At 36.8% G+C, this 19,684-nt stretch overlaps 1 non-coding gene and 1 pseudogene across 2 annotated transcripts; one reads left to right on the forward strand and one right to left on the reverse strand.

The window, feature by feature from the left end:
* Positions 1-14,363: 14,363 nt before the first annotated feature.
* LOC148575328 (U5 spliceosomal RNA) lies at positions 14,364-14,481 on the forward strand. Its single transcript, XR_015906668.1, has one exon. It is a non-coding gene; the product is annotated as a U5 spliceosomal RNA (small nuclear RNA).
* Positions 14,482-14,522: 41 nt separating this feature from the next.
* Positions 14,523-18,914, reverse strand: LOC107625946 (disease resistance protein Roq1-like; annotated as a pseudogene). Its single transcript, XR_015904907.1, has 5 exons — positions 18,255-18,914; positions 16,842-17,959; positions 16,437-16,709; positions 15,525-16,328; positions 14,523-15,252 (listed from the first exon to the last, which is right to left on the reverse strand). The product of XR_015904907.1 is annotated as a disease resistance protein Roq1-like (transcript).
* Positions 18,915-19,684: the final 770 nt, after the last annotated feature.

Here is a 19,684-nt window from a genome sequence, read left to right on the forward strand (position 1 = left end):
TGCAATGCTACCATCTTCTCCCAACTTGTTCCGGAATATCCACTTGGTGCCGGTCACTTTCTTTCCACTTGGCCTTGGAACCAACGTCCACACTTGGTTCTTTTCAAACTCAAGAAGCTCATCCTCCATAGCTTTAACCCAAGAAGGGTCACTAAGTGCTTCCTTGACGTTTTGAGGCTCTATTTGTGAAAGAAGAGCAATGTTTGAACCTTCATTTGCCTTTCTAGTGGAAGACCTGGTTTGCACTCCATGAGGGACGTCCCCAATGACAAATTCCTCAGGATAATTCTTCAAGAATCTCCATTCACGAGGTCTGGTGGACTTGGAGGCAAATTCAGTCACCAAGGGATTCTGTGTGCTGCTGTCTGCAGAATTTCCTTCAGATTCATGAGACAAAATGGAATTGTCTCTTGAATTTTCAGCATTCGCTGTTTCTGGTTCAGATTGTCCAAAATTTTCTTTTCCATGATTCTGAGCAGTTTCATCCTCATTTTGAGCTTGATTTCCTGCATCACCATCTTCCAAAATGCTTTGCACCAAGTTAGTATCACAGAATGTAACATGTATGGACTCTTCAATAATTCTAGCATCTTGATGATAAACCCTATATGCTTTACTAGTTGTGGAATATCCTACAAACAAACACTCATAAGCCTTTGGATAAAATTTTCCCAAATTTTCTTTGTTATTCAAAACAAAACATTTGCATCCAAAGATGTGCAAGTAATCTAAGTTTGGTGGGTAGCCTTTCCAAAGTTCATAAGGGGTTTTCTTCAAAAATTTCCTTATGATTGTTCTATTTAAAATGTGGCAAGCTGTGTTAACCGCTTCAGCCCAAAGGAATTTTGGAACATTGCTCTCACAAAGCATAGCTCTTGTCATCTCTTGTATGCTTCTATTTCTTCTTTCCACAACACCATTTTGTTGTGGTGTTCTTGGACAAGAGAAGTTGTGAGATATTCCAAATTCCTCACAAAAGGATTCAAACAAATTATTTTCAAATTCAGTTCCATGATTACTCCTTATAGATGAGATTTTCAAATCCTTTTCATTTTGAATTTTCTTGCAAAAAGGTTCAAAGGCCGAAAAGGCTTCATTTTTGTGTGCAAGAAATAAAACCCAACCAAACCTAGTGTAGTCATCCACAATTACTAAACCATAATGTTTACCACCTAGGCTTTGAGTTCTTGTTGGACCAAATAAATCAATGTGTAGCAACTCAAGTGGTCTTTTAGTAGAGATGTCTTCCTTTGGTTTAAAAGAACTTTTTGTTTGTTTTCCCATTTGGCAAGCATCACAAGTGATGTCTTTGTCAAACTTTATCAAAGGAAGACCTCTTACTAATTCTTTCTTTACAAGTTTGTTTATTTGAAACATACTTGCATGGCCCAATCTCTTGTGCCATAACCACTTTTCAGATTCTTTAGAGTGAAGACAAGCTACATTTTGATTCTTTAGTTCATCAAGAGTAAGTCCATACATATTATTGAAACGCTTGGCAACAAACATCACTTCATTTGTTTTTTTTATTGACAACACAGCATTCAAGCCTTTTGAAAACAACTAAATATCCCAAATCACACAGCTGACTTATACTTAAAAGATTGTGCTTTAAACCACAAACCAAAAGTACATCATCAATGAAAGTAGATTTCTCATTACCTACTTTTCCAACAGCAATGATTTTACCTTTACCATCATCTCCAAAGGTCACAAAACCTCCATCATACTTATTTAGTTTGATGAAGTAGGTTGACCTTCCAGTCATGTGCCTTGAACATCCACTATCCATGTACCACATGTCCTTTTTGTTCTTGGATGCTAGGCAAATCTGCATGATGAGTTTCAAGTAGCCTTAGGTATCCAAATTAATTTAGATCCTTTGAAGTTAATCCATCTTGGTTGCCCAAGTGCATTGAAATCACAAACAACATTGTAGACTTTGTTTCCTACAACTCTCTTTTCAATGAAGCATTGTGCATATGAGTGACCAAATTTCTTGCAATTAACACAATGATTTTCTGGTGTGTGTTGCTGAAACTGATGTGAGTTATATTGCTTAAAATGATTAAAACTTTGAAATTTTCTGGTTCTTGGGGGAGATGCATTTCTTTTGACAAACTGATTTTTAGTAAAGTTATTCCTCTTTGCAAAGGCATTTTCACCAGAATTTTTTTGAATATTTTTGCCTTTCGAGAATGAGGTTTTGTTGTAAAAAGTTGGTTTCTTGAAAACAGCCTCATTTTTCGAAATATAACCCAAACCTGGCCGGTTTGAACTCGGTTCAGTTTTTGGTGAAGGGTCAGTTTCACTTGTGTATACTTCCTCAAATTTTTCTTCAATTGTTGGAGCATTTTCAATACCAGATTTGTTTGGTATGGTTTTGGTATTTGATGAAGAAGCCACAAACTTTATAGAGGAAATATTAGAAAATGCATCTTCCTTGGCTATGTAGCCTAAACCAGATTTTTCAAACAATGGTCTTTGACTTGCAAGTAATTTGTCCAAGTTACTAGAACCTTGAGCAAATTTTGCTAAGTCACTATTCAGCCTTTTGACCATATCATTTAATCTTTTATTTTCAGCAATTAACTCATGTGAAGGATCCACAATGTGCTTTCCTTTTAATTTTTCAAGTTCAGATTTTAGAAATCTATTTTCTTCAATGATGTCTAAAGCACATTCAGTTTCCTTCACTTTTTCTTTTAAAAAAATCATTTTCAGCTCTTAACACATCTCTTTCAGATCTGCATTTATTGTATTTATCAAGCAGTTTTGAGGTGTTTAAGGTGAGATCATCAATAATAACATGCAAGTCCTCAATGGTCAAATCATAATAATTTACCTCATCAAGATTGTTGTTTCCAGCCATGAAACAGTCTTTGTCATCTCCTTCAGATTCTTCTTCTTCATTTGAGTCATTCTCAAGATCCTTCCAAGCTGCCATGAGTACTCTCTTCCTTTCCTTCTTGCCTTTGTCCTCCTTTTTGAGCTTTGGACAGTTTGACTTAAAGTGTCCAGCCTCCTTGCAATGATGGCACGTCACTTTGCTCAAGTCTATCTTGTGCTCCTTTGAGCTTGAACTCTTGTATTTGCCTTTGTTCTTCATCATCCTTCTAAATCTCCTAGCAAAAAACAAAAGTTCGTCATCTGAAATACCATCACTAGACTCACTCTCTTTCGGTTCTATTTGTGACTTGAGGGCTATTCCCTTTTTCTTTGAGTCTGTGTTTGTGTGTGTGGCTTCATAGGCAAGGAGTTTTTCTCTCAGCTCATCATAGGTTATGGGACTTATGTTGTTACTCTCGGTTAGGACAGTGGCAGTGTTTTCCCACTCTTTTGTGAGGCTTCTAAGGAGTTTTCTCACCAAGGTTTGTTCTGCATAGTTTGTACCCATAGCATCAAGGTTGTTGATTATGATTGAGAATCTCTCAAATGCTTCATCAATGCTTTCTCCATCCTTCATGCTAAACATCTCATACTCTTTTCGCAGCATATCAATCCTCGTTTCTTTGACTTGTTTAGTGCCTTCGTGTGTAACCTGGAGTTTTTCCCAGATTTCTTTGGCTGTCTTGCATCTAGACACCTTCCGGTACTCTTCAAAGCTGATAGCACAGTGAAGAAGGTTGATTGCTTTAGCGTTCAGCTCTATCTTCTTCTTGTCATCTTCATTCCATTCAGCTTCTTCTTTCGGAGTCACCACTCCATCAGCACTTGTTTTTGTTGGGATCTTGGGACCACTCACAACGATCTTCCATAAGTTGTAGTCAATGGATTGGATGAAGATCCTTATCCTTTCTTTCTAGTAGGAATAGTTCTTTCCGTTAAAGAAAGGTGGCCGGTTGTTTGACTGGCCTTCAGTGAGGGTGTAGGCAATTGTGGTTGTGCCCAGATTGTTCGCCATTGGATCTTTGCTCCAAGCGGTTAAGCTTGATTCTTGAGACCTTCGCTCCTGATACCAATTGAAGGTTGTGGTAGGCTTAGAGAAGGGGGGTTGAATCTATGCCTTCCTTTTAATTACTGTTGTTACCCTTTTAAAACAGATTTGCAATTCTGATTCTGTTTTAACTTAGCAGCGGAAATTTATGAGACAATTTATTTTTGTCTCATGAATATCAGAAAACAGAACACAGCAGAGAAGAGAAAAGCTAACACCAGCATGTATCCTGGTTCGGTTGCCTTGTGCTATGCAACCTACATCCAGTCTCCTCCACAACTGTGGAAGAATTTCACTATAGTAAACAGTATTACATACACCAATAACACAGGATTGACCCAATCCTTTCACACTCAAGTTCTAACCTAACTTGACATTGGCTATGCTAATACCTAACTATACCTCTTAGTGCTAACCCAACTAAGAAAGGGATACCATTCAGATACTAGATACAAGACACTTAAACAACCTAAAGAAATCAGAAAATAACTCTAGGCTTTTCTCTCAAGTGTATCTCTCAGCCTTTTTCCACTCATGGCTTTTTCTCAAGCTTTCTCACAATGCCTTTTCTCTCTAGAAATTACAGAAAGATAAGCTTAGAAAAGTACATTACAATCAGTAAAATATGAAGGAGATTGACTTCATCAACAACCTCTGTGCTATGCGAAAAACCAGATTAGCAAGCCTCTGATTCAGTTCTTCATACTGGCGGAATGCACCTTTGATTAGGTTACACTGTCCAGTTAGATGAACTTCTTCAAAGAGCTCTCTCAGAACAATAACCTCTATTCACTGGTTTTCTCTCCTTGCTTTCTGAATGAACAGCAAGCTTCTTTTATCTCCTTGCATGTGGCTGAGTTCTTCTTCCAAGGTCAACACCTTGAGCCTTGAGCTTCACCAACCCACAAGCACACTTTTTCTTCTCAAGCATCAAAGTAGAACCTTTGCTTCTGACTTCTCCAACTTGACCGAAAGCCACAAAACAGTAACAATAGAAATCTTCTTATGGTCAACTTGATCTTAGCCATTGAAAAACTACTTGGTCCCCAAGTATCACTTGTGACCGTAGATGTGAAGCAGAATAGGGCAGAGACCAACTTTCCCTTGAATGCCATTTTCGGATATAGCAGAGAGTTGGGAAGAAGGGATGAAGATTTGATGCATGCAAGATGAGATGGATTACCTTTCTTAAGCTTGATTTAGCTTGGGATTTCTGTTTTAGCTTCTGTGCTTCAAGCTTCAACTCTCTCTCTCTTGCTTCTTTGGTTATTGGCTTATGGAGAAACCTTTTTCTCTCTTTCTCTTTCTTACTTTTCTGATACCATGGTTTGACTTGATTAGAGAGGAGAGATACGTTGCACTTCAAAAGAGGGAAGACTTCAATCTTACAAGAGAAGCTTTGTGGGATAGATACGGGTTTGGATTTAATTTCCATTAAGCAACCCGATTGGCCCATCAGTTCCTTAGGCTTCTTTCTTTTGGGCTGTTCTTGCTTCTTTATCCATCAGCCTTGCTATATTACTTTCATACCACTTGGGCTGCTTGAATTGAATTAGGCCTGCAACACAAAATAAATAATTAGCAACATATACTTATTAATTAAACAAAATCTAATTATTTATTTTGCCAAAAATAATGTTTGTCATCACTAATTAATTAGTTAATTTCTTAACTCAACAGTGATTCTAAATTATATATTAGACAAAAAAAAACTACTTATAGACATCCAAAATTACAAGAATGCACTCTAAATATTTTATCAACACATCTAAAATTCATGTAAAAAAACTTATATATAGACATGAAAACATAATAAACAACATAAACACATCCAAAATTAGGTATTGATACACCCACATTACGTTAACATTACAACTTCTAAGTCAAACATATGAGTGTAAAAAAAATTATAATAAAAAATACATTAAAAAAAAAAACTCAGACACTTCCAATATTAGGCATAAATAAAAAAACCTTTTATTAAATGAACAAAAAAGGATAACATATCTTCATGAATGAATTCAACAAAAAAAATTTAGAATTGTACAAGTAGAAATACCAGAGACAAAGAAAGAGCGCGACACAGTAGAGGAGACAGGGGAAGGCGTGCATCAATGGAAGAGGCGCGGGAGGAGGGACGGTTGTGCGTGGCGCGAGGGAGGAGACCAGCGATGGGGAGGCGCGCATCGACGGAGGAGGCGCGGGGTGTGTGCGCGGCGTAGGGGAGTTGCGCGTCGCTGAAGGAGGAGATCGTCGTAGAGGAGGTGCGCGACGCGAGAGAATACAAAAGCGGCTACATATGAGGAGGGGGAGGCGCTGCAACTCTGAATCTTTATGGAGGGAAGGTTTTACGAGTGAAAACTGATTTGTTAATCTATTTTTGTAGATTTGTATTTAAATTTAAAAAAAAAACAATAAATCTATTTCAATGTGTTTGTTTTATTTTTTTTAAATTAATGTAATAAAAAGCTGAATAAATGATCACTTTTAAAGGATACCTAGTCGTATTGAAATAAAATAAGACAAAAGATAAATAAAATAAGACAAGAGTGATACGTGTATATCTCGTTTATACAAGACTAAGTGTTTATATATACATGTCGTTCAGATGTTCTGAGCTTTATTTCCAACCTTTCTACCATTTTTTCCTCTCTTCTATCCTTTTCTGACCATATTGAGTAACACTAAGATGGTGCGCAGATGCACACGATCTGGACATCAATAGACTTAACGCGACATGGTATGTCGCCGGGGCAGCCGACTTCGCAGTTAGTTTTGTTATCTTCACGTTTATGTTATAGTATATATGTACAGCCATGGTTAGGATACTTGTCAAGAATTAGAATACAATTTAGAATTTAGGTGGCTGAATATATCGTTAGCAACAGTTGACTGATACGGTATAATTGTAGGAATGTGGTTCTGGTTTTTTTTTTTTGTAGTTAAGTTATTAAGAACATAATTATTAATTTAGATATTAAGTATTGCGATAGATGTTTTCTTTGAAGTTAATTTAAATATTAGCAATGGTTGACTGATATGTGGGAGCTAATCCTAAGCGGATTCATATGTGGGATCCAGTTATTAGAAAAGTCGAAGAGAGGTTGAAGGGTAAATATTTATCTAAAGTTGGAAAACTTGTCTTGATTAAGTCGGTTCTAAATAATCTTCCAAAGTACTATCTAAGTATTTTTAAGATGCTAAGCTCGCGAAGAAGGTTGTTTCTCTTCAAATTTGTTTCTTTTGGAAAAATGGTGAGAGTGACAATGGTTTAGCCACGGTTAGTTGGGAGGTAGTTCAACGTCCGAAATGCTAAGGAGGTTTTGGGGGTACGGGATGTGGTGTTTAAGAACATGGCGTTATTATTTAAATGATGGTGGATGTTTGATAAGAAAAGTTGCCCTTTATGAAAAAGAGTTGTGTGTTCTTGCAACAATCTTAGCCTTGATCAAAGGCTTATAGATCATAATAAAAGGGACTATGGAGGTGTTTGGGGTCAATTGATAGTTTACAGCAATATAATCCTAGATTGACAAACATTTTTGAGGAAGGAATGCAATTGGTGATTGGGAGTGGCACAAAAACCCAGTTTCGGCATGATCTTTGATTATAAGAAGGAAGGTTGCGGGAGATTTTTCCGAAGCTATATAGTATCTCAAGTAATAGAGAGTCTTGCATTTGTGATTGTGATTTTTGGGAAGGCTACAATTGGGTTTGGAGTTTATCTTGGAGAACGTCGTTGCGTGATTGGGAGGAGCAAAAATTGAACAACATGATGCAGTTCCTATCAAAGGTTACCATAAAAGTATATGAAGTGGATAGATTGATGTGGAAATTCGACAAAAATGAGGATTATTCTGTTAAATCCTTCCTTAATGTTCTTTATAAGGACAGGAATAGAGAGATCGGATTCTAACATGTATAATTTTGCTAAAAAGTTGTGAGTTGGCTTTATTCCTCATAGAGTGGAGCTCCTCACTTAGTTTATAATTCTAGGAAGGCTAAATACAAAGGACATGCTGTGAAATTTGAAGATGCTTCGGAGTGAGGATGTGAAGTGTGTGCTTTGTGGTTCTAGACTGGAGTCTGTCCACCACATTTTCTTCGCATGTGACTGGTCTTGGAATTTATGGGGGTGTGATCCTTCAAAGGTGGGACATATCTTGGGTGTGGCCGAATTTATCAAAAGATTACTTTGACTGCTGGATGGATTTAAGGCTTGGTAATATGCAAAAGCGTGAATGGATTATTTGCTTCTTTGCAACGGTGTGGGTTATATGGAAGGAGCGCAACTGCAGAATTTTTTGCAAGAAGGAAAGATCGTTTGAGGCATATGTAAGCAACATTCAATTCCAGGTCAACCAATGGTGTAACTATAGGCACAATAATTATGGTTGAAACTACTTGTTTGAGATTTTTAGTTGTTGTAGGTTTGTTTCTCAGGGACTCGTTGTTCGTAATGTTTTTGTTCTGTTGGCAGTCCTAGGCTTTTTAGTGCCTTCGAAGTTTTTGGCATTCGTGTAATAACCTAGATCATTAGCTTATGTCTTATGTTGTTTTATGTTTGGTTCTTGTTTTGTTTAGTTTAAGTTTCATTTTTTCTTGTTGTCTGTAGTTTGCTCTCACTTTCCTCTATGGGATTTAAGTGAGTTCTAAAACTATTAAAAAAAAGTTATTTTTTAAGTAAATAATTATGTAATTTTTTTTACCGAAATTAATTTATTGACTAAAAGTTTCTTAACTAGATTATTAATTATTGTAAATTTTTTTTAATTAAAGTATTGAAGAGATGTTTGTTAATTAATTTAGTAATTATTAACATAAAATCTTTTATTTAAATGAATTTAGTTAGTATATATTTTTAAATTTTTGTTAAATAAATGTATATAATAGTTAAATCAGTTTGTTATGTTAATGTTCATTGGGAGGTTATTTTCCTAGTTCCGATCATTTATTTTTTGTCAGAGGCCTCGCCTACTTCTTCTTCGGCGAGTAAGTCACACATTTTTACCACCGGACGCCATCGTCCTGTATTTGAGGGAGGTTGACTTCGGCGACACGGTGCCTCTCAGAGACTTTGTCTTTGACAACTCCCTGATCACGGAATTCGTGGAGTATTGACGTCCGACCTAGACGTTCCACCTGCCATGGGGTGAGTGCACCATCACCCTGCAAGACGTTGCATATCACCTTGGGTTACATGCGTACATGAAGCCAATGTGGGGTTGCTTCTGTGATTTCCACAGATGGTATGACACTGAGACATGGGAGTTAGTGGAGCAACTACTTGGTGCTAGGCCTCCAGTGGTTCAGCAGCAGAGAGTGCAGAGGTAGGAGTCTTTCTCCTTGAAGCTGACATAGCTCCGGGAGCAAGTCCGACATATGCCCGGCACCATTGATCCAAGCACCCTCCGACAGTATGCAAGGTGTTACATCATGTTACTGATTGGAGGTTACCTGATGACGGACAAGTTGAATAATCTGGTCCATCTCCGATGGCTGCCACTACTTGCCGACTTTCAAATGTGTTGTGGTCTGTCTTGGGGTTCGATGGTGCTTGTATAGACCTATTATTCCCTGTGCTCTGTAGCACACCGAGGCACAACAGACATAGTTAGATGTACTCCACTGTTGATGTCTTGGATATACTAGAGATGTCCGCAGTGGTGTCCACCTGACTGACAGGTTTACATGTATCCTATCATCAACCCTTAGTGCAGCCTTGATCGCCTAGGATCTATCAGAAATAATCAACAGGCATTCTTGTGGTGTGACATATCGTCTCAAATTAATTAGGAAGAAAGACAATGACTCCGTACTCTCAAACTCCACAATTGCAAAAGCAACAGGAAGGATATTGCTGTTGTCATCTTGTGCCACTGCAATAAGCAACACATCACCATATTTGCCATACAAATGCGTGCCATCAACAGAAACAAACGGCTTACAATGCTTGAAGGCCTCAACACAGGAGGAAAAGGCTCAGAATACTTTGTCGAACATGCTACAGTCGCGGACCATAAGGTTCCCATCATAGTAAGGTAAGGCCCTGAGCTCACATATTGTTCCGGGACAACAACTTTGTAGTGCTTGTAGTAGTTTCAGTATCTTGTTGTATGACTCCTCCCAGTCTCCGTATATTTGCGTGATTACCTTTTGCTTTTCCATCCAGACCTTTCTATACGAGGATTTGAAGTGATAGCTTTGCCAAATTCCACCCTGTAGGATTGAGATGCTAACGGATGGGTTGGACTGTATCAACGGTAGGATGATCAATGAGGTTGCTGTCCAATTGTCGATGGTCTTAGGACATGGTGGATGCTACACACGTATGCGCTCCACCAACCCTCCAGACCTCCCTGACAAAATAAAACATTCATGGTTGGTAACTACACCAGATATATCAATCTTAAATGAGTAAATACACCACAATTAAACTTGACCTCACCAGTATCTGATATTTTGTCGAAGGACTACATAGAGACTCTAAAGACATCCAGTTGCAGCTTGGCGACAATGCACATGGTACTTTAATTGGTTCGAATCGACCACTCGATACCCAGCATTTCTATGAATGTTATAGTTCTTCACACCTTGCATTACTGCATCACTTCTTTTGAATTTGTGGCCGATGCGAAACTCTACCCCACCGTCTAGGTTGTAATCATCTTCTTCGGTGTTGGAAAATGGAGATTTCTCATGCATTGTGTCCAGATCCAATACATGATAGTGATTTGGTACATCTGATAGCGCTGGAACCGGGTGGAGGGAGGAGGCAAAACATAGCGCACCGCTGCCTCGGTCGGCGTCTCTGGTACAAATTCCTCCTCCTCATCATCTTCAGAAGAACCACTATCGTTGCTATCTGTAACATACTCTTCATCAAAGTTTTCATCATCCACGTCCATGTCTTCCACTGGACTTGAAACATGAATTGGTGGTGGTGCAAGAGGTGGATCATCTTGCACAAAGGTCGAGTGGACGAATCCACCGCTGCCAACAATACCAACATCCGTAGAAAGCTCCATCACTTGTTCTGCCATGATTCTCCCATGAATATCAAACATGAGGCGTACATATAGGGATGTCAACAGAGCAGGGCGGGGGCGGGGGATACCGACCTGCTCCCCATCCCCGCCCTCAGATTTGCCCCCAATCTCCGTCCCATTTTCCGCCGTGGGGGAATATTGCTCTCCATCCCCATTCCCCACGGGGACCTATTCTCTGCGGGGATTCCATTCCTCATCTACATAATAATTCTAACTAATTATTAATTTCCATATGAATAGAGTTGCAAGTATCTATCTTATACAAAAACTGCAAGATTTTATACAAAAAGTCTAAATGACACGATGGTGACTTCTTTTGAAATGACGCAATGGGGGACGCAACGACGAGTCAAAGGACAAAGCAGTGGACGAGGTGGGAGACACGGCAACAGAGAGGAGAATGGACACGACGGCAGAGTTACAAAAAGGAATGCCGCAAATAGAAATTACGACGCGGTAAGGGTGATGGCATGGTGAGGTGTGACGATGCGATGAGAAGGGTGGCGAGGGGGTGGCTGCAGAGATGTTGGATGGAGTATGGACAGCGTTAGGGATCTCTGAATTGAAGAAGGGTTATGCAAATAAAGATTAGGAGTTTTGGTTTCTATATATATATGTGTGTGTGAGAAATGACTAAAAAACATAGATGAGAAATAAACTATTAAGGATTATTCAGGAAATTTATAAATTTTGGGAAATAGCGGAGACGGTGCGGGGATCCTCGCTCGGGTCCCCGCGCCTACTTCGGGAGAATTTTGTCCCCCATTTCTATCCCCGCGAAAAAATTCTCCACAATCAGATCTCCATTCGGGATAGTCCCTGCAGGGATCCCCGTGTCTCGAGGAGTTTTGCCATCCCTACGTACATGCTCGTCGCCATGGAGTCGAAACAGATGAAACTGAAAAACTCTGTTTTCCAACGATGCTAGCAACCAGTGACGTATCCAGAAAATTTTGATAGTGGAGACAAAATATATATAACATAATAATAATTTGGGTTTAGCTAACATGTTCCCTAAGGGCACATGACAAGCTTATCATTAGTGAAAGGTTTTAAAATTTTTATTTAATAACTGCAAAATAAATACATTAAAAACTTAAATTTTTTGTATTTTTAATAAAAATATTTTCAATGTGTAATCTTAATATGAGCCTTTAGGACACAAGATAGATAAACTCTAATAATTTTTATAATAAAAATATTATATGTGCATGAAAATCAACTATCAAATTATTCATTAAGGGTAAAGTATATTTTTTGTCCCTGAAGTTTAGCAAAAGTTTCAAAAATATCCCTAAGTTTTATTTTGTTTCAATTTTATCATAGAAGTTTTTGATTTGCATCAAATATACCCTAAACGGCTAAATTTTCAAAAAATTTAAGACTAATCTAACAATAATACATAAAAATTATACTTGATTTGCTTGTGTTGAGTGTTGTTCTTATGATATTGTTGTTGAATTGATCTTAAATTTTTTGAAAAATTAGCTGTCAGTGGTATATTTGATGCAAATCGAAAACTTTTGGAACAAAATTGAAACAAAATAAAACTTAGGGGTATTTTTGAAATTTTTGTCAAACTTCAGGGACAAAAAGTATATTTTACCCATTCATTAACTACTATGTATTTGTGTATAAATATATTTATTATTTAATTTATTTTTAATGTATAGTTTGTATTTCAATATGTATTCTATACGGATAGTTACTTTTTATATACATATAGCGTAATTATTGTTATAATTATATTTTATTATTGTAAAATATGATTTGTCTTCAAAATATATAATTTATAAATTAAAATACTAAAATAGTAATTTAAATAATAATATATAATTTAGAATTCTATTTTTTAAGGTTTCATATTTAAAAAAAAAATTGAGTAATCTTTTTTTTAACAATACAATCGAAATATTTTTCTTTCTATATATCACTAAATAATTATTTAAAAATTTACTTCTCATACAATCAAAGTCTAATTTTCAGTAATATTTATAGTTGAAATTTTTTTTTCAATTAATGTAGTGTTACTACAGAAAAAACTAAAACTAATTTTAAAAAAGGATTAATATTTTGAGTTTGTTTATAAGAAAGAACACCGATCTCATTTAAATTGAGAATTGATCATTCTAATAAACATCTAATATGAAATTTTTAAATTGACTATTAAGTACCAAAATTTGAGTAAAAAATTATTGTGGAGTCAAATTCAATAATTTAATAGAGACAAATAAATATTATTATCATATACTACTCAAAAAATTTCAAATTGTAGTTCACTATAATGTGTATATATCCGTCCCTGCTAGCAACCTAAACCACCAAAGTTACTCAATATCAGACTCTTTAACTCGAACAAGGAACTTACCCACTGAGTGCGGAACAGTAACAGATTATCACACTCAAATATCACCCCATTGTCACTATTTCTCATACGACAATTGGGTTACACAGACAACCACGTATCTGCTACTATTGACCATTTTTGCCTTTTTTTTTGGAAAAAAAACAGAGGAGAAGAAGATATGAAATGTATGTGGAGAATACCAAGGGTTGCGCATCCTTTTATAACTATTAAAAATTTGTCTTACTGTATCTCGTTATACTGTAAATGAGATATACACTTGTCATTTGCTCTTACTTATCTCATTTACAATGTAAACAAGATACGTGTAAACTTATATCGTTTACACTTTAAACGAGATAAGACATGCTATATTTTTTTATAATTATTTTTAAAATTATTTATTTTAGTAAATAAAATATTTTTTAGTTTATTTAAATAAAAAATTCTTGGTTGCATAGTAAATAATTTTTTTATTTTTTTAATTCATTTAAAATAAAAATCCTATGGTAAAGCTAGTTTTGTTACGCTTGAAATTTTAAATATACGTGCTTTTTTGAATTCACCCTTTTTTGGGTTTAACTAGAATTGTTAATCAAAGAACAATTTGACTTGAATTCCAGAAATCTTTGCTTTGCTTATCACATAACTTCCATTTTCCAGAGAAATAGAAGAGTTAGATTAATACTTAGATTATTCAGTGTTAACTAACATCTAGTATGAACAATTCAATAAGGAGGACAGTTTGTCAGTTTAGCAAATGAATGTCTCATGGCTGCGATGTCAAAGAATTTTTTTGTTTTTTAATCAATTAGAGGTGGTTTTCCTGGGTGAGCGATCTTGAAATTTGTTACATGTGATTCAAGATGGTAAGAGAGGATATTGTATGTCAAAAGAAACTAATTTCAAGAACCTTTGACACGAATGATGAATGTGTTTGCCTATGAAAAATGTCTGACATCGGAGAAACTGCCTATGGTTCCGGTGTGACAGATGCTATATAAACTGGTATGGGTTAAAATGAAATCCACGCAGCCATGCGATGTTCACAAAGCGAACTATTCTTTCGCCTTTTACTAAAGAATACCGTGTGAACGATGCTTAAAGTGGCATACGCCAATTTTTGAAGGATCCCCTATTTTTTAAGGAGTGGTTCCTGTAATTTAAGTCACAAGGTTTGATTCTTATGCTCTTAGTTGAGTTAATTCTACCTTGTATTATTCATGCGAAAGAAAAATACCTTTGATTCGGTCACATAAATTGGATAAGAACCTTGAAAGGGAAAAGCTTTGAGCATTAGTTCAACTTCCATTTCCATCCTCTCCCTCAAGACTCTTACCATTTTCACTAGTCATGCCAATGGTTCTCATCACCATTGCATTGGAATCTGAGGTCTCATTTGTGAGAACAAACTGGTTCTTGATCCACGGATAGCGAGCTACCAAATCATATGTTCTGTGTTGAGGATTACAAAATGAAACATCATCCATGTTATTTCCCTGCTTGTACACATGAACACCACTCCATTTCACAATGGCCATATCAAGGGATGATTCTAACACTGTTGGACTAGGCAAACAATGAATCTCAACATGATTCCATTCATTTTCAAGAACTACTTGGTCAAGTTGGTAAGAAGGAAGCTCCACTTCCTTCTGCAGATCGAATAGGAACACGTGATCCGTCAGCATTTTGAAGCTGTTGCCCTGGAATGATGGCTTGCCATTGATGAACACATGGAACTTGACCTCAAATTTCCTAGGTTCCTTGTCCAAGCCTCCGAAAACAAAACAAAGTGCGATTTCCGGGAATTTCTTTCGAAACCAGAAAGACAGTGAGGCTCCCTCCTTGTGTTGGTCAAACCAACCTGGAATATTTGTTCCTGGAAACATAAAGTGTGTCCCCCCAACTTCATGTATTTCCTATAAATTGTGAATGATTGGAAACACAAAATTTAGATATTGGAAGTCAACATATATTAATAATGAAACACAAGTTCATGCAGGTTTTTCAATTGTTTTTAGTGATGATTTTGTTTGTGCTTTTATGTAGTAAGAAAGTATTGCTCTCTACTATTCTACATTGGTCCTAACATTAGAAATACGATTAAGGTATGAGACAATAATTTAGCAAAATAAAGAACATAAGAGTTATGCTTACATGAAAGTTAAGCAATTCTTAGAAAGAGTAGCACCTGACTCAATAACATGCTTGTAGAGTGTGAAGTCAAGGATATGCAATTCCTTGCTGATAAAGTTTTGATGTTTGGTGGAAGTGCTGTGATGTGTTGAAGTTGCTTGCAATCGTCCAAGTAGACGCTCGTTAAAAAGCGACAGTCTTTGATGCAGGAAGGAAGGGTTGTGAAGTTATTTGCGCCCAAATGTAACATTTCTATGTTGGGAAAGCAAGTGAAATAAATAGGAAGAAATTCATCGGATACATTGCAAGATCTAAAGTGAAGATCCTTCACTTTTGAAGAGACTATGCTGCCCATATTTTCTTGTCCTTCATAATTGATTAATATTTGACACCCTTTACAGTATTCAGCTTCCAATGACTCGAGTTTCGGCAACAAGAAAATGCTACTTGGCAATTGACTAAGCCAGTTGCAACTGATCAAGTCGAGCCGTCGAAGGCCTACTAGATTTTGAATTGAATGAGGAAGCGCTTCAATCGCACTTGATCCCAAATCAACATCTTCTAGAAACTCCATCTTTCCTAAAATTTCTGGAAAGTTTCTAAGGCTTGAGCAGCCCCACAAAGAGAGAGTTTCAAGAGATGTCAAGTTGATGCTATGAGGAAATGTGCTGAGGCTAGTGCATCCTTTAACACTCAACTTCCTGAGTTTATGAAGAAATCCAATTGAATCATGGACTTCAACCAAACTTGTGCAATCATCAAGGCAAAGTTCTGTCAAATTTGGGACTCCAGATATGTCAGGTAGTTGTACTAATGTTTCACAACCTTCAAAATTCATGTGACTCAAACTCCTAAAGTTCTGCAAGAACACAGCAAAAGCAGTTGGTACAAACAAATTAAAGCTAGCTTCATTGGTAATTTGGTACCAAATATATTAAGGAAGAATGGGATAATTATGCTTGAAAACCTTCAGGGGATTATCCAACTTGAGGGAACTGTTAGGCAAGTTCATCATGCTGAGTTTCCGTGGACGAAAATCCGGTGGTAAGCATGGTGATGGATATCCTTCCCAATCGAGCACTCTTAAGGTATTTGGGAGATGCTTGGGACCTGTGGAGAACTTTGCATTTGTGACTTTAAGTATTTTGAGGTTTTTCATCTTCTTAAATTCTTCTCCTGTCCAATACACTTCTTCATCTTCAGGCAAATCTATGATCATGATTTCTGTTTTCTCAGATCCCTGCAAAACACAAGTGAAAATAGTGTGTTAGAGTATGTATAACGTGATGTAAGAGTTTCTTTTAAGATTCAAACATTGAAGAAGTAGAGCAAAAGAAAAATGTGAAAGAACATGTTCATGCATATTACATACCATGTCTTCTTCTAAAACATGAATAATGTCATCATAGAACCATAGCCTACTGCGGTTGCCAGGCTCTACCTCTGATTCTTTCCTCACAATTTCTCTCCCCATTTCTGTTACCAAGTCATGCATTGCTGCATGACCATGTTTGTCCATTAAGAGAGATTTCTGAATCAAAACTCCTATACCATACTCGGGGTTGAAGCCGCGGCCGTGCATTAACATGTTGTTCACATATTCCAACTTCTCACCAACAAAGAAACAAGCAATGTCAAGGAAAATTTCCTTCTGGATATCCTCCAAACCTTCATAGCTGACAGTAAGCATTTCCTGAATACTTCTGTTTGGCCTTTGCTCATAATTTTCCAATGCCGATTCCCATTCATCTAGGCTTTTCCCTAACAAGTTTGAACCGATTATTGTCAATGCCAATGGAAGCCCATTTGCATAGCGTATAGCACGATTCAAAAGGGCTGCATAACTTGGATCAACTTTGTTTCCTTTAAAAGCATTCCAACTTAACAGTTCAAGAGCTTCTACCTTATTTAACTCCTTGACCCCATATGATTTTACTTTCACATCTATATGTGAACGTAGCAAATGTTTATCCCTTGTTGTTATGATGACTCTGCTACCAGAACCAAACCAATCAGTCCCTCCGGCTATAGCTCGTAACTGCTGCAAGTTGTCAACATCATCAAGAACCAGCAACACTTTCTTTTGGTTGAGCCTCCTTTTTATAATTGGAATTCCATGATTCACACCTCCCAACTTAACATCCTCCCCAACCAATTCAAGAAGTAGTGACTCTTGGAGTGATACCAAACCATTCTTGCTTGCTTTTTCTCTAACATTAGACAGGAAGCAGGAGGCTTCAAACCGATCAGCAATGGAGTTATATAAAGCACAAGCAATTGTTGTTTTGCCTATTCCACCAATCCCATGAATGCCAACCATCTTGACCTTGTCATCATCAACCCCAATGCGTAGAAGTTTAGTCACTTCTTTGAACCCGAGGTTGCAGCCCAACAGGGTAATCTGCAATGTGTAGAGGAACTCGTTTGAGATTATTGGAGACTTCTTCAACAATCTTGTTGATAAACACATATTCATATTCAGAGTCAGGCCTGCAAAATAGTAAGCAACAAAAGAAGGGTCCAAGAGAATCAATACTAGATTTTTGAGATAATAACTTACAAGTTACAACTTCAATTAACTCCCAAAACACATCAAAATGTTTATTGATTACTTTTACTAACATGATCACAGTTGAGGGCATTCAAATATCTTATTTATAGAACTAATCAATAGACTGATGGGGATAAGTATCTAAATTCTAAAGAGTATATAAAGTTTTCCTCTGAGAAAATAAAAATTTCGAAAAACAAACAACTTTAAAAAGAGTGGTAGTGTGGGTAGTACCCTTGTTTGAAATGCCAACCAGACAAGTTTGCAGCTTTACTCAAAGCTTTTCTCCATTCTTCCACATTGTGCCTCTTTTCATGCTTAGCCAAAGCTACTCCATAGCTACCATTTTGATGTCTCACATCAGAAGGATCCACATCATAGAAAACAGGCAAAACTAGGCGACCCTTTGAATCCGCACAGTCAAGGATCTTCACAAGTTCTTTGAGACAAAAACTTGAGGAAGCATAATCCTTTGAGAACACAACAATGGCAATCCTAGAGTCATCAATCACATTTAGAAGTGATGGGGTTATCTCTTCCCCTACTCTGAGGCCCTCATCATCAATGAAGGTGTGGATTCCCCTTTGACGCAATGCATTGTAGAGGCTTCCGGTGAAGCCTTTTCTTGTATCTTTACCTCTGAAACTTAGGAAAACATCATAAGTATAGCTGTAGAAGAATGAAGATGATGATGTTGATGGTGAAACATGTGCCATAAAATTAAAGATGATAGAAAAATCATGAACTAATGTTTATAGGTTGATGCAAGAAATTTTGAGGTTTGAGTACTGATGAGGAGAGATATTATTGAAAGAAGAAAGACTTTGAAGGTTGAGTTTTGTGCTGCATTGTGGAATTGGTAAAGGTGGTGTGGACATGAAAATTTTTGTGGTAGCAAGAGGTCCACAAATTCAACCGTGTGTACTGTGCAGTGCAAATGGGACCTGCTATGTATTTGAATTTTCTGCATGCAGAGAGTTTATTTCATGAAATCATTTTACCACTATTCAATTTTATGGATATGGAAGGGTAGGGTGTGTTCTTCTCAAATATGGAGCTATGGTGTATAAGACAAAAATGTGGGATAACTTTTTCTGAGTCTAAAGTAGAACAATTCGGACCGTGCGAGTTCTTCTGACATACAAATTTGCTGCACAAATCGCATGGTACGATTTGCAGCCGGAGGAAATTTGGTATCTAAAGGAGGAATTCGGACCCTCCGTTTTGCTTGTAATGGAAAATTTTTTTGAACGTTATAGGGGATGAAATCGGATGATACGAGTTGGTTTTTTTTATTATTTTTTGAATCCGGATAACCTAATCGAATGGTCCGATTTTGTTATATGGACATATATAAAAGTGTGTAACTGAGGGAAGAGATCTAGTCGCGTTTTCTTCTCCTTCTTCGTGTTTCTGGTTTTTTTTGCTGTGTTTCATGAAACCAAGATATTTATTAGTGAAGTTCATGTTTTTTAAGTGACTGATTTTTTTAAGTTCATATTTTTTTAAGTGACTGATAGTTATTAGTGAAGTTCATATTTTTTTTAAGTTCATGTTATTTTTATGAAGCTCAAGCCGATCTACATCTTTAATTTTCTTTTTCTTTGGCATTTTTACTGAACTTCCACCATGCAAAGCTTGGAATATTGGAGAAATGAAGAAGA

Source organism: Arachis ipaensis, chromosome B2 (genome assembly GCF_059453495.1).
Source record: "Arachis ipaensis isolate K30076 ecotype BB chromosome B2, ASM5945349v1, whole genome shotgun sequence".
In the NCBI taxonomy this organism is placed as follows: Eukaryota; Viridiplantae; Streptophyta; class Magnoliopsida; order Fabales; family Fabaceae; genus Arachis; species Arachis ipaensis.